The 15,950-nt window shown below is 36.4% G+C and overlaps 1 protein-coding gene across 1 annotated transcript in view; it reads left to right on the forward strand.

Moving 5' to 3' along the window:
* LOC135125337 (uncharacterized) overlaps positions 1 to 15,950 on the forward strand; it is a 151,784-nt gene that overhangs the window by 102,409 nt on the left and 33,425 nt on the right. The window contains exon 3 of the mRNA XM_064050837.1: positions 12,694 to 12,776. The gene's annotated coding sequence lies outside the window, so the exon portion shown is untranslated. The remainder of the gene's footprint in view (positions 1 to 12,693; positions 12,777 to 15,950) is intronic.

Below are 15,950 nucleotides of genomic sequence, written 5' to 3' on the forward strand. Positions count from 1 at the left end.
TTATTTTTGATATCTCTAGAAAAATAACATCATAAGTTTGTCGGTCTCTCGATCCTGAATGGTTGACTTATCCAGATTAAAATGCCATTTCCTGTACTCAAAAAACTTTAAGGAATCGAGTGGAATAAACCGGAATTCGGATACTTGCACCGTTTTGAAATTGTCAGCCTTTAAACTCGAAAAAAATTTTTTGTAAACTATCTCACCCGATGTATGGCATTTGTGCTACATAACTTTCTTATTCAATAACGGAGACTCCCGAAATTTGCTGCAATTACAAATTCCAACCTTCTGAATGCGAATCCGAGTTTAGAACTTCAGTGTTGAGCTTCCTGAATTTTTTTGATTTTTTTATTTGTAATATCTCTAGAAAAATAACATCATAAGTTTGTCGGTCTCTCGATCCTGAATGGTTGACTTATCTGGATTAAGTTGTCATTTCCTGTACCCAAAAAACTTCAATGAATCGAGTGGAATAAACCGGAATTCGGATACTTGCACCGTTTTGAAATTGTGAGCCTTTAAACTCGAACAATATTTTTTTTAAACTATCTCACCCGATGTATGGAATTTGTGCTACATAACTTTCTTATTCGATAACGGAGACTCCTGAAGTTTGCTGTAATCACTAATTACAACCTTCTGAATACGAATCCTAGTTTAGAATTTCCGCGTTGAGCTTCCTGAATTTTTTTGATTTTTTATTTTTTGATGTCTCTAGAAAAATAGCAATATAAGTTTGTCGGTCTCTCAATTCTGAATGATTGACTTATCTGGACTAAATTGTCATTTCCTGTACTCAAAAAACTTCAAGGAATCGAGTGGAATAAACCGGAATTCGGATACTTGCACCGTTTTGAAATTGTCAGCCTTTAAACTTGAAAAATATTTTTTGTAAACTATCTCACCCGATGTATGGCATTTGTGCTACATAACTTTCTTAATCGATAACGGAGACTCCTGAAATTTGCTGTAATCACTAATTACAACCTTCTGAATACGAAATCCTAGTTTAGAATTTCCGCGTTGAGCTTCCTGAATTTTTTTGATTTTTTATTTTTTGATATCTCTAGAAAAATAGCAATATAAGTTTGTCGGTCTCTCAATTCTGAATGATTGACTTATCTGGACTAAATTGTCATTTCCTGTACTCAAAAAACTTCAAGGAATCGAGTGGAATAAACCGGAATTCGGATACTTGCACCGTTTTGAAATTGTCAGTCTTTAAACTCGAAAAATATTTTTTTTTTGTGAACTATCTCACTCGATGTTTGCCATTTGTGCTACATAACTTTCTTATTCGATAACCGGGACTCCTGAAATTTGCTGTAATTACTAACTCCAACCTTCTGAAACGAATCCGAGTTTAGAATTTCTATGTTGAGCTTTCTGAATTTTTTTGATTTGTTATTTTTTGATATCTCTAGAAAAATAACACCATAAGTTTGTTGGTCTTTCGATCCTGAATGGTTGACTTATCTGGACTAAATTGTCATTTCCTGTACCCAAAAAACTTCAAGGAACGATGTATGGCATTTGTGCTACATAACTTTCTTATTCGATAACGGGGACTCCTGAAATTTGCTGTAATTACTAATTCCAACCTTCTGAATACGAATCCGAGTTTAAAATTTCCGTGTTGAGCTCCCTGAACTTTTTTGGTTTTTTATTTTTGATGTCTCTAGAAAAATAACATCATAAGTTTGTCGGTTTCTCGATCCTGAATGGTTGACTTATCTGTATTAAATAGTCATTTCCTGTACTCAAAAATCTTCAAGGAATCGAGTGGAATAAACCGGAATTCGGAGACTTGCACCGTTTTGAAATTGTCGGCCTTTAAAATCGAAAAATATTTTTTGTAAACTATCTCACCCGATGTATGACATTTGTGCTACATAACTTTCATATTCGATAACGGCGACTCCTGAAATTTGCTGTAATTACTAATTCCAACATTCTGAATACGAATCCGAGTTTAGAATTTCCGTGTTGAGCTTCCCGAATTTTTTTGATTTTTTATTTTTTTATATCTCTAGAAAAATAACATCATAAGTTTGTCGGTCTCTCGATTCTGAATGGTTGACTTATCTGGACTAAATTGTCATTTCCTGTACTCAGAAAACTTCAAGGAATCGAGTGGAATAAACCGGAATTCGGATACTTGCACCGTTTTGAAATTGTCAGCCTTTAAACTCGAAAAATATTTTTTGTAAACTATCTCACCCGATGTATGGAATTTGTGCTACATAACTTTTTTATTCGATAACGAAGACTCCTGAAATTTGCTGTAATTACTAATTCCAACCTTCTGACTACGAATCCGAGTTTAGAATTTCCGTGTTGAGCTTCCTGAATTTTTTTGATTTTTTTATTTTTTTGGTATCTCTAGAAAAATAGCATCGTAAGTTTGTCGGTCTCTCGATCCTGAATGGTTGACTTATCCAGATTAAAATGCCATTTCCTGTACTCAAAAAACTTTAAGGAATCGAGTGGAATAAACCGGAATTCGGATACTTGCACCGTTTTGAAATTGTCAGCCTTTAAACTCGAAAAAAATTTTTTGTAAACTATCTCACCCGATGTATGACATTTGTGCTACATAACTTTCTTATTCGATAACGGAGACTCCTGAAATTTGCTGAACTGACTAATTTGGACCTCCTGGATATGAATCCAATCTCGGAATTTTCCTACGGGGCTTCTTGAATTTTTTAGTTTTTTTTTTTAATATGTGTCGTTAGTAAAATGACATCGTGAGCTTTGTCGGGATCTCAAACCCAAACGCCCAACTAATCCGGGCTAAAAAATCACTTGCAGGAATAAAAAAGTCCCAGGAATCCATTGACATAAATCGCATGTCCACTACTCGTACCGTTTTCAAATGATGAGCCCATAAACTCGAAAAATATTTTTGTAAACTATCTCACCCGATGTTTGGCATTTGTGCTACAAAACTGTCTTATTCGATAACGGAGACTCCTGAAATTTGCTGAACTGACCAATTTGGATCTCCTGGATACGAATCGAACGTCGGAATCTACCTGCGGGGCTTCTTGAATTTTTTAGTTTTTTTTTTACATGTATCTATAGTAAAATGAGATTGTAAGCTTTGTTGGGGTCTCAAGTCCGAACGCCTCAGTTATCCGGGTTAAAAAATCACTTCCTGGAATCGAAAAGTCCCAGCAATCCGTTGGTATAAACCGCATGTCGACTACTCGCACCGTTTTCAAATTGTGAGCCCATTAACTCGAAAAATATTTTTTGTAAACTATCTCACCCGATGTATGGCATTTATCTGTTAACGGAGACTCCTGAAATTTTCTATACTTCCTAATTTGAACCTTCTGATTACGAATCCAAGCTCAGAATTTGCCTGCAGAGCTTCCTGCATAATTTAAAAACTCTTAGAATTAAGCTGTATCAATAAAGCATTGATATAGCGAAAATCGTCGCCCCGCCAAAACCCGGTGGCGCCCATTGACGTCCATCGAATTGTTTGTTAATTTTCCCGTCTCGCGACCCGAACAAATCAGCGTCATGTGACCGGGTGCAGCATGAATGAAATTGTCATCTATTTTTAACCGCTGTTAAACGCCTGGTAAATATACACTCAATGTCGCGTGCTTCGTGCTCGATCGGAAAAATGAAATGTGGAAAAGTTGCGAAAGACAACTCCCCTCCCACGATCGGCCATCTGGGGCGGTTTTTGCGGGACATGTGGAGAATTCGCCGGTTGCGAAATTCCGCATTAATTACCAGCCATGAATTATTCGCGGCGCGTATTTATTTAATAGAACTTGAACATTAACAAGTTACAATGTTTTCATTCATAATCGATTTCAGTTTGTGTGTTTCAATTAGCGAGTGAGTTAATTTTCCATGGCCTTTGATTAATAATGTGATTTGTGGATTACGGGTTTTCGCGTTATCGTTTTCTGTGGTGGAATAAAAAGCGGTGCGAAGCTCGGCGGTGTTAATAATTTGCGGCCGCCTTCGGGTTACAGCATGAAAAAGCAGATTTTAATTAAAATGTGGCGTGTTTTTGAAAGAAGTGCCTTCGATCTTCGGAGTTTGCCGTTTCGTTGTTTTGCGTTTTTCCGGGGTTGTCCGAAAATAAACAGAAATGGGATTATTTACTCAAAGTAAATTTAAACGGCTATTTATTTGAAATAAGTAGCTTCTCACATTAATATTATATCAATTGATTGTCGCACTTTACTTGGTTTATTTTATTCGAGTTAGAATAATAAATGAATAGATCGATCATTTTGAAAAAAATAGCCTGAGTTGATCGTATTTCGTGTTAAAGCGCTATTTATTTCAACTGTTAGAATTAGCTTTACTTTGTAGAATTATAGGTAATTAATAATCATGACTCAGTTGTGTGTTAAATAAGTGAAATTAAAAGACATTTTATAGTTCCACTAGCTCGTTTTGAAATAAATAGCTATCATGGCTATTTATTTCAAAATACCGAAGTCCGTTTAAATTTATCACACAATTCGCTCCAACGTAAACAAACGAGCCCGATCATTGCAATCTATTTGAAATCCGCTCCGATCCGCCGCCTCCCACCGCCCCTCACATTTCACCTACGAAATTTTTAATCATTCTAATCTCCGCCAACTCTGCTAACTCCAACATAAATACCACTTATCGTCCGCAAGAGTGCAGACCGCAAACTTCTCTATGAAAACACTTTTCATCTAAAGTAGTACAAAAGAGATGTTGTCGGTTCCCATGGTAACGCGCCCTACCATGACCCACCGAAAGGAGCGTTCGACGCGAAAATAACGAGACGGAACAGGTGCACAGATTTTCGACTGTTTTAATTGGGACTTTTTCCGGATTAAATAAGGATAACTGCGTTGGCGTCCATCCAGGGAGCGCTTACGAGGATTGAACGATTCGTACATAATGTAGGCCAAAATTCGGAGGCGTTTTGTGTGTTCGGGTGAATTATTGAGGGCGAAGTTGGCGTGTGACTATTTTTTTGTTATTAGAAACGGTTAATCAACGTTTTGGTAAACTGGCCGTGAATGAGCGAATTTGTCACATTCTCCCGCTTTTTTCGCATCCCGCTCTCCAGTCGTAAATTCCCGCTTCTTTTCCGCTTCAACTATTAATATTCATTGAAGTGTTAACCCGAAGCAAATGGGACTGTATAAAACGAGATAATCAATATTGATACAATTTTCGAGGAAATTCCACCTCCCTATATCTAACGTCCACATCCTTCGGGAATCCTTCGGTAAACTCGCTCAATCTGAGTTCCAACGACGCTTTTAATAAGGATTCACTGACCGAGACGAATACATGGAACGTAAAACCCCAAAAATGGGAATAATTAGACGCGGATACCTTAAAGTAATTAGCTCGCGCGCCAACCCCAAATTAAGTTGCGTTCTTTTTGTCTAATTTTTTACGCCGGAACAATTTACGGCTTAATCCCTTCGAGCAGAACCATCTTCGGCGGAATTTTTACTTTTGGGTAGGGAGTATTGTGGCGGACGTAAAGATTATCCGCAAACAATAACACCCTATCGCGTGCTCGAAATGACGTTCGACTTCCCACCTTCTGCCGGTTTCTATAACTGTCGAAAAATACGGCGAATTTAAGCATTTTATTGAGAGCGGCGGAAAAAACGGGCGAATCGTGCGCGGAATAACGCGCGCTGACCCACATTGACGCTACCGCCCGTATTGGAACCGAAAGAGCCCCCGGCAAGTAGGAAGTACCGTTCTGCCCTATTAAACCCCTTCGACGAACGTGCAAACAGCGTAATAATCTCCACGCACAATTTACGTATGCAGTTTAATCGCTGATTGAACCGAGTTCTTGCTAAGTTATGGGACGCAAAAAGCGCCTTTTATTAATTTCGATTTAATGAGCAAGACTTCGAGTGCTACGTAGCCGCATTCCGACCGGCTTCTGCCGGCATTAATCTCTTTTGCTTTTGCATGGCATAAGGGTGAACAGGATTTCGCAATAATGAATGTGGTTGGCGATAAATGTAGTAAATCTTGGCGGAATGCGAGTTCACACCAACGCGAAGCTGGAAATGAAATGGTCTTGGACTTGGAGTCGGGGCTCTCGATCAGGGATCTTCGGCTCGACAATTTCTACTAAATTCGCTTTTTACTGGATTAAGTGTACAAGCTATTTATTTCAAAGTCGTTGTTTTCTACAATCTTTTATTATCGGTTTTGTATCACTCATTTAGCACTCACACAATTGAGTAAAATTCATTAATTAGCAATCTACGTTGGCTAATGCATGAAGCTATTTATTTCAAAATCTTCATTTCCAACGTCCCCTTTGTGAAGTTAACTCCATCTTAATCTTTTATTGTTGAAATTGCTTAAACATTAATCACGTACTGATGTTCAGGCATTTTTTTTAATGCCCAATTAATCAATGTTCTGTGTAATTCTAATAGGTGAAGCTATTTATTTCAAAATGTTTTGTATCGAACGTAATCTTTTTAAAGTCAACTTTATTTGGGCTATTTATTCTTGAAACTGCTCAGACTTTAATCAGTCATAGAGGTAAATTCTGACAGTTGAAATAAATAGCCGTTTAAAACAAAATACGATCAGCTCAGGCTATATTTTTTTCAAAATGATCGTTTCATTTATGTTCTGACTCGAATTAAATAGCCCAAATTACGAACTATTTTGATAAGCAAACTACACGCTTAATTGTCATAATATTAATTTGGGTTTGAGATCCCGACAAAGCTCACGATGTCATTTTACTAGACACATATTAAAAAAAAACTAAAAAATTCAAGAAGCCCCGTAGGTAAATTCCGACGTTGGATTCGTATCCAAGAGGTCCGAATTAGTCAGATCGGCAAATTTCAGGGGTCTCCGTTATCGAATAAGAAAGTTATGTAGCACAAATGCCATACATCGGGTGAGGTAGTTTACAAAAAATATTTTTCGAGTTTAAAGGCTGACAATTTCAAAACGGTGCAAGTATCCGAATTCCGGTTTATTCCACTCGATTCCTTGAAGTTTTTTGAGTACAGAAAATGACAATTTAGTCCAGATAAGTCAACCGTTCAGGATCGAGAAACCGACAAACTTATGATGTTATTTTTCTAGAGATATCAAAAATAAAAAACCAAAAAAATTCAGGAAGCTCACCACGGAAATTCTAAACTCTGATTCGTATTCAGAAGATTGAAATTAGAAATTACAGCAAATTTCAGGAGTCTCCGTTATCGAATAAATAAGTTATGTACCACAAATTCCATACATCGGGTGAGATAGTTTGCAAAAAATATTTTTCGAGTTTAAAGGCTGACCATTTCAAAACGGTGCAAGTATCCGAATTCCGGTTTATTCCACTCGATTCCTTGAAGTTTTTTGAGTAAAGAAAATGACAATTTAGTCCAGATAAGTCAACCATTCAGGATCGAGAGACCGACAAACTTATGATGTTATTTTTCTAGAGATATCAAAAATAAAAAAACCAAAAAAATTCAGGAAGCTCAACACGGAAATTGTAAACTCGGATTCATATTCAGAAGTTTGTAATTAGTAACTACAGCAAATTTCAGGAGTCCCCGTTATCGAATAAGAAAGTTATGCAGCACAAATGCCATACATCGGGTGAGATAGTTTACAAAAAATATTTTTCGAGTTTAAAGGCTGACAATTTCAAAACGGTGCAAGTATCCGAATTCCGGTTTATTCCACTCGATTCCTTGAAGTTTTTTGAGTACAGAAAATGACAATTTAGTCCAGATAAGTAAATCATTCAGGATCGAGAAACCGACAAACTTATGATGTTATTTTTCTAGAGATATCAAAATTAAAAAGCCAAAAAAATTCAGGGAGCTCAACACGGAAATTCTGAACTCGGATTCGTATTCAGAAAGTTGTGATTAGTAATTGCAGCAAATTTCAGGAGTCCGCGTTATCGAATAAGAAAGCTATGTGGCACAAATGCCACACATCGGGTGAGATAGTTTACAAAAAATATTTTTCGAGTTTAAAGGCTGACAATTTCAAAACGGTGCAAGTATCCGAATTCCGGTTTATTCCATCCCATTCCTTGAAGTTTTTTGAGTACAGGAAATGACAATTTAGTCCAGATAAGTCAACCATTCAGGATCGAGAGACCAACAAACTTATGATGTTATTTTTCTAGAGAAATCAAAAAATAAATAATCAAAAAAATTCAGGAAGCTCAACACGGAAATTGTAAACTCGGATCCGTATTCAGAAGGTTGTGATTAGTAATTGCAGCAAATTTCAGGAGTCTCCGTTATCGAATAAAAAAGTTATGTAGCACAAATGCCATACATCGGGTGAGATAGTTTACAAAAAATATTTTTCGAGTTTAAAGGCTGACAATTTCAAAACGGTGCAAGTATCCGAATTCCGATTTATTCCATCCAATTCCTTGAAGTTTTTTGAGTACAGGAAATGACAATTTAGTCCAGATAAGTCAACCATTCAGGATCGAGAGACCAACAAACTTATGATGTTATTTTTCTAGAGAAATCAAAAAATAAATAATCAAAAAAATTCAGGAAGCTCAACACGGAAATTGTAAACTCGGATCCGTATTCAGAAGGTTGTGATTAGTAATTGCAGCAAATTTCTGGAGTCCCCGTTGTCGAATAAGAAAGTTATGTGGCACAAATGCCATACATCGGGTGAGATAGTTTACAAAAATATTTTTCGATAAAGGCTGACAATTTCAAAACGGTGCAAGTATCCGAATTTCGGTTTATTCCACTCGATTCCTTGGAGTTTTTTGAGTACAGGAAATGACAATTTAGTCCAGATAAATCAACCATTCAGGATCGAGAGACCGACAAACTTATGATGTTATTTTTCTAGAGATATCAAAAATAAAAAAACCAAATAAATTCAGGGAGCTCAACACTGAAATTCTAAACTCGGATTCGTATTCAGAAGGTTGGAATTAGTAATTGCAGCAAATTTCAGGAGTCACCGTTATGGAATAAATCAGTTATGTAGCACAAATTCCATACATCGGGTGAGATAGTTTACAAAAAATATTTTTCGAGTTTAAAGGCTGACAATTTCAAAACGGTGCAAGTATCCGAATTCCGGTTTATTCCACTCGATTCCTTCAAGTTTTTTGAGTACAGGAAATGACAATGTAGTCCTGATAAGTCAATCATTTAGGATCGAGAAACCGACAAAATTATGATGTTATTTTTCTAGAGATATCAAAAAATAAAAAATCAAAAAAATCCAGGAAGCTCAACACGGAAATTCTAAACTCGGGTTCGTATTCAGAAGGTTGTAATTGGTAATTACAGCAAATTTCAGGAGTCCCCGTTATCGAATAAGAAAGTTATGGAGCACAAATGCCATACATCGGGTGAGATAGTTTACAAAAAATATTTTTCGAGTTTAAAGGCTGACAACTTCAAAACGGTGCAAGTATCCGAATTCCGGTTTATTCCATCCGATTCCTTGAACTTTTCTGAGTATAGTTAATGACATTTTACTCCAGATAAGTCAACCGTTCAGGATCGAGATACCGACAAACTTATGATGTTATTTTTCTAGAGATATCAAAAATAAAAATCCAAAAAAATTCAGGAAGCTCAACACGGAAATTCTAAACTCGGATTCGTATTCAGAAGGTTGGAATTAGTAATTACAGCAAATTTCAGGAGTCTCCGTTATCGAATAAGAAAGTAAATAAAGCCGTTTAAAATTAATTACGATCAGCTCAGGCTATTTTTTGCAAAATGATTATTATTCATTAATGTTCTAACTCGAATCAAATAGCCGAGTAAAGTGCAAAATTACGAACCACTTTGATACGAAAACTGCATGGTCAATTGCCATAATATTAATGTAGGAAGCTATTTATTTCAACATAATCAACATAACCATTTCGCTCATGTACTTAATTCATGATCACGATCATTTAAAATGAGGAGCTATTTATTTGAAAATTCGTATTTTCGATATCATTTTCCAAACATAAAGGCGCATTATTTAAATTGAATTAAATGTATTTTCATATGAAATACAATTAAGTGAGGCTATTTATTTCAAAATCTTTGTTTTCTATTCTGATTTATTATCGTTATAGCTTCACGCATTTAACCACAATCGAGCAATGATTAATAATTTTTTATCTATAATTCTACGTCAGCTAATACCTGACGCTATTTATTTCAAAATTTTTATATCGACCGTAATCTTTTTAAAGTCAATTTTATTTGGACCATTTAATCTTGAAATTGCTCAAACATTGATTATATAGGTAAATTCTCACAGTTAAAATAAATAGGCGTTATATATTTTGTTTCACTTAATTAACAGCATATTTCAATAAATTTAATCAATTATCACTTTCAGTCATCTACTGTATAGTTCCTGAGGCTATTTATTTCAAAATTATCTTTTGCCACGAAGCCGCTCAAGTGCGCTTCGTGTTAGGAGGCTATTTATTTCAACCTCCGCACCATTTCTTGACTTATAAAAATCTCATATTTTGTGACTTGTTTAAGAGGCTATTTATTCAAAAGCAAACCATACATCCCAGTGTATTTAAAATTAAATATCCTCACCTGCAAAATATTTAGCCGACGGCTAAATAAAATACACGTTCCATGAAACATGAAACTAGTTGCGGCTATTTATTTCAAAATCGTTGTTTTCTACAATATGTTATTTTCGCCTTTGTTTCATTCGTTTAGCACACATAATTCGTGATAAATTTATGTAAAATTAGCTATTTTGAAATAAATAGCCACGTACGATTACCTGGGGTAATTTTTTCATGATTCATTGGATTATACACTTAGTTTCAATTATTATTTACAGCATTCTCCAATTACTTTCATCAATTGTGACTATCCAGAGGCTATTTATTTCAAAATTAATTGTCGTTTTTCGTGTTAGACGGCTATTTATTTCAACCTCCGCACCATTTCGTAATTTATAAAAATCTCGCACCATTTTGAGTTGTTTAAGACGCTATTTATCCAAAACTAACCACAGCTCCCATTTATTCCAAAATAAGTATCCTCACCTGGAAAACAATTACGCGGCGCTCGATCAAAGTCGCCCCTCGCCCTCGCCTCCCTCATGCGCCAATTCCGCCGCACTCTTGTCCCATGATCAATCTGGATGTTTCCTTTGGATATCGCAATGACGAGTCAGGTTACTTCGCTGTTATTGAATTACTCGGAGCCCTTTAAAGCAAGCAAGTGTAGTGTGTAAGAGAATCGATATCATCTAGTCGAACCCCCTGAACTACATTACTAACCGAGGCAAAAACATTATGGTGCATTAATCACGTTGTGAGAGAGTTTGGAACAGACATAAGCACGTTTTGGGACAATTAGATTAGCTTCTTTTGTGGTAAATGAGGTTTTTTTGGGACTTGATTGACTTATTTCGGCGGAAAACGCTCAGGAAGCGCAAGGAACGAATGATAGTTAATAATAGTTAGGTTAACTATAAATTTAAAATTGTGTAGTTACGTTTTTGTTTGGAATATCGCTGAGCAATGCACCGATGAGTCCCCCAAGGCCTTTCCCCGGCGAGTAGTTGACCTTCCTCGATTCTAAACACAGAAACGAAATTATTCGCGAATTATTGAGTTGTAGAGTGCCGAAAAAATCCAATGCAAATACCCGCTATAATTTTCGCGATTTCGAGGCAACAAACGCGCATCCAGAGACGTATAAATAACGGTTTTTAATAATTCATAGAACCGACCTTGCGATGCATTCGTAGAGAATCGAAACACGTATGCAATTGCAATTGCGTGCACCGCATCGAGAATGCCCAACCAAGAATGCTCTAAAGCCCCGTTCACACGCCGCAACAAGAAAAACACGAATTCGAGCAGAACGCATTTTACGAGCGCACTAAAAACGCCGTTATTATCGGTTATGAAAGCGAAATAAAAGAAAAATCCGGCCGTAATTCCAGCGATACTGGAAACTGCGCCTCCAGTTGGAAACATTTCATTAGTGTTGTTAATTAAATCGCTGACCCAGATACGGGCCGAATAAAAATCGCGCAGGTTGGCAGACCTGCCACTTTAAAACCGATTATTTTAGTGCACCTGCAGCTGTTTGTCTTTCCCGGTTATTCGAGGGGCGAGATCTTTCCGATCGGAGAAAATCGAGATTGTGCGAATTCATCGCGGCGCTTTATTACCATTTAATTGTTTACATTTGCTGACCTCGTTGCCGCCGAGAAAGCGATTGCAACATTGACATTGTATTGTTTGAGGTTTTTGCGCGAATGCTAATGGTCACAATCGAGCCACTAGCCGCTGACGCTTAACTATCAAAATTATCGCGCCCGTGATAGTTAATTGTTAATACAGCTAGCGTGATAGTTAATCGCAATCGTCCTTATCTTGAGTAAAGAAAACGGTTTTCAACGCACTAGCGACCGTAATGTGCTTATGAAATTGATTAGCGCGTGATTGCTTTAAAAATAGCAGCAATTATCGCCTCAGCTATAACCACCATTATACGAAGCGTTAAATGGACCGATTGTTTTCTTATCCGCTCATTTGCAAACCGTGCCGATTTTTCCGATATCTAAGTAATTCCGCGATAAATCACCTATTCGAATAAGTAGGTTTCAATCACCGGCGCTAAGTACCCAATTACGCCATGAACCGCCGAAAACCCGTCATTCATCTCTCTCTCTTTGTTTCAGGATGACTTCAGCCTTCTCCATGCCGGCCCTGTGCTGGCTGCGCGTAACGGCCGGCTAACCCAGCAGTCTTTCTCTTGACTAAGGTAAGCCGTCGATGGTACATCTAGTTTACAGACCAGACCCATGCCCACCTTCCGCATACCCAGCGCCAGATGAATGCCGGGCGAACAAAGCCGGGATTGATTAATGGAGCCGGACTTGTTCGAGGAGTAATCGTAAATTGAAGTTGCGCGATTCCGTGGAGCCCATCGCGGCATTCCCGACGAGCCGTTTTCAAAAGGACGCCATTATCGACCGTGGCGACCTCAATCGGTTATTGTTGTTGTTGTTGTCTTCGCGCTTTGTGACGGGAATAATCGATGATCGGTTTGAAGCGGTTTATTGTTTATGGTGCGGGAAGAGGCGATTTGGGGAGGAAATTGGCGATGCATGTGGGGGGGGGGGGGGCTGTTTTTGTCGATTTAAAAATTACTACATCATCTCCAATGATGTATTGCTGGCGAATTGAAAACTTTTATTTCTCGATTAAAAATGCTTTTTTGTATCCTTTTTAGCACCCTTTTTCGTCTCGCGGTTTTTTGTTTCTTTTTGTTGCTTTTTTTTTTGGCGCATTTTTATCCTTTTTTAGATTTTCATCGGCTTGTTTATTGCGCTTTTTTTGGTCCCTTTTTGTCCCTATTTTCATTTTGTGGCCCAAGATCTTAATTGCATTGTTTTGTCCTTTTCTTACCTTTTTTTTGCCATATCTCTTCTTATCGCGGTTTTTTGGCACTTTTTTTTTCGTTTTTTTGTTTGTTGCCTTTTCCCGTCATTTTTTGGTGTTTATTTTGGTCCTGGTTTTTGGTCCCTTTTTATTGTAGTGTTTTGTTCCGATCTTAATTGCCTTGTTTTTGTCGCGTTTTGTCTTGCCCTCTTGTCTTTTTTTTACCATTTTTTGGTCTTTTTTTATAGCGCTTTTTTGACATTTTCCTAGTTTTTTTTGTTTTTGCCTTTTCCCATCATTTTTTTGTGTTTTTTGATCCGTTTTTACCACCCTGGTTTTCTCTTTTTCTTTTGTATTTTTTTTGTAAGTAAGTAAGTTTATTATATATAAAAAGTCGGAGACGTTTGTTCCATTTCTAGTTAGCTTTTTTGTTATCTTTGTGGTCCCTTTTTGTTTTGGCATGTTTTTCGTCCTTTTTTGTCCAATTATTTTTGCGGCCTGTTTTAGGCCTCTTTTTTAATCCCTTTTTAATCACCTTTTTTCCCTTTTTTTGTTGTCCCTTGTGTTAATGTTTTTGTCCCGCTTTTCTATTGGCATTTTCGACCATTTTCCTTCGGACGCCTTTTTTTTGCCACATTTTTTTCGCCTATTTTAAAAGCACAATATTTTGTCTAGTCATTTTATTTTTTCTTTTTTCTACCTTTTTTTTTTACATTTTTGTCTCCGCTTTTTTCTGATTCTTTTTTGACACGTTTTTTGGTATCCTTTTCATTGCCCTTTTGGAGTAGTTGTTTGTCGCCTTTGTTTTTTTTGGTGTATTTTGTTTTTTTGTCGTTGCTCTTTTTAATCGCATTTTTTGTGACTTTTGTGTCATCTTTTCTTGTCTCCTTTTTTGTTTTTTTTTTACTGTCTTTTGTAGCCTTCATTCTTTTATTAAAGCCTTTTTTGGAACCATTTTTAACTGACCCCCTTTTCCACTATTTTTGTGGCCTTTTTTATCGCAGTTGTTTTAGCGTTTTTTATAACCCGTCCCTCTTTTTTCGACGCTTTTTTTGTTGCCCTTTCTTGTAGATTTTTTGTCCCGTTTTCTTTTATCTGTTTTTTTTTCGTCTTTTTTGATCCTTTTTTTTATCGCCCTTTTACTGTCTTTTGTAGCCTTCATTTTTTAATCGCCTTTTTCTGCTTTTTTTGCACCATTTTTGCCTGACGCCCTTTTTCCATAATTTTGTCGTATTTTGTGTCGTTTTCTTATCGTTCTCTTCGCCTTTTTGGTTCCCTTTTTCCATCGCCTGTTTTTTGTGTGCCGTTTGTTGTTTCCTTCCTTTTTGCCCACCTTTGAGGTGTTTTTCCTTGTCGCCTTTTTTGTTGCCTTTTTAACCTCTATTTCTTTTTTGTTCTTTTTTTATCGCCTTTTTCCGCCATTTTTTGTCGTCTTTCGTTTGTCCTATTGTTTTGGTCCCTTTTTGTTGCCTTTTTGGAGTTTTTTTTGTCTCTTTTATATTGTCCTTGTTTGCCGTTTTTGTAGTCGTCTTGTTTTTAGGGTGTTTTTTTTGCCCTTTTTCATCGCTTTTTTTTAATGCTTTTTTGATTTTTTTGTCCCTTTTTATACCATTTTTTGCCCCTCTGTTTCTTTTTTCCGTCATTTTTTGTCGCCTTTTTTAAACTTACTTTTTAATTATGTTTGTGGACAATTCTCTTTTTTTTTGTCTTGATTTGGTCCCTTTTCTCTGCGCCCTTCTTATTGGCTTTTTTATCGTCTGTTCTTGTTGCCTTTTTTTAGTACTCTTTTCCCTATCCCGTTTTTTTTTTAGTCTTTTTTTGGTCCCTTTTTGCCCTCGTCTTTTCATCGTCTTTCTCAATGTTACTTTTTTTCTTGTAGTTTCTTCCCGTTTTTTTTTTTGTATCTCTTTTTGGCACCGGTTTTTAACGCCTTTTCTCCTCATTTTTTTTAGGAAATTTCTTTATTGAATTTTCCAATCATTTGTTAATAGTTTTTATCCCTTTTTGCCGCTTTTTTAATTCCGTTTTTTGCCCTTCTCTGCCTCTGTTTGTTTCTTTTTTCCGTCATTTTTTGTCGCCTTTTTTAAATTTATTTTTTAACTGTCTTTGTGGACAATTCTTTTTTTTTTGTCTTTTGATTTGGTCCCTTTTCTCTGCGCCCTTCTTATTAGCTTTTTTGTCGTCTGTTCTTGTTGCCCTTTTTTTAGTACTCTTTTCCCTATCCCGTTTTTTTGATCTTTTTTTGGTCCCTTTTTGCCCTCGTCTTTTCATCGACTTTCTCAATGTTAATTTTTTTTCTTGTAGTTCCTCCTCGTTTTTTTTTTGTATCTCTTTTTTGTCACCGGTTTTTGACGCCTTTTCTCATTTTTTTAGGGAATTTCTTTGTTGTATTTTCCGACCTTTTGTAAACAGTTTTTATCCCTTTTTGCCGCTTTTTTAATTCCGTTTTTTGCCCCTGTCTGCCTCTGTTTGTTTCTTTTTTCCGTAATTTTTTGTCGTCTTTTTTAAATTTATTTTTTAACTGTCTTTGTGGACAATTCTTTTTTTTTTGTCT

The sequence above is a fragment of the Zophobas morio genome, unplaced genomic scaffold, assembly GCF_036711695.1.
Source record: "Zophobas morio isolate AGI-343-1 ecotype UQ-CSIRO unplaced genomic scaffold, CSIRO_AGI_Zmor_V1 ptg000008l, whole genome shotgun sequence".
Taxonomy (NCBI): domain Eukaryota; kingdom Metazoa; phylum Arthropoda; class Insecta; order Coleoptera; family Tenebrionidae; genus Zophobas; species Zophobas morio.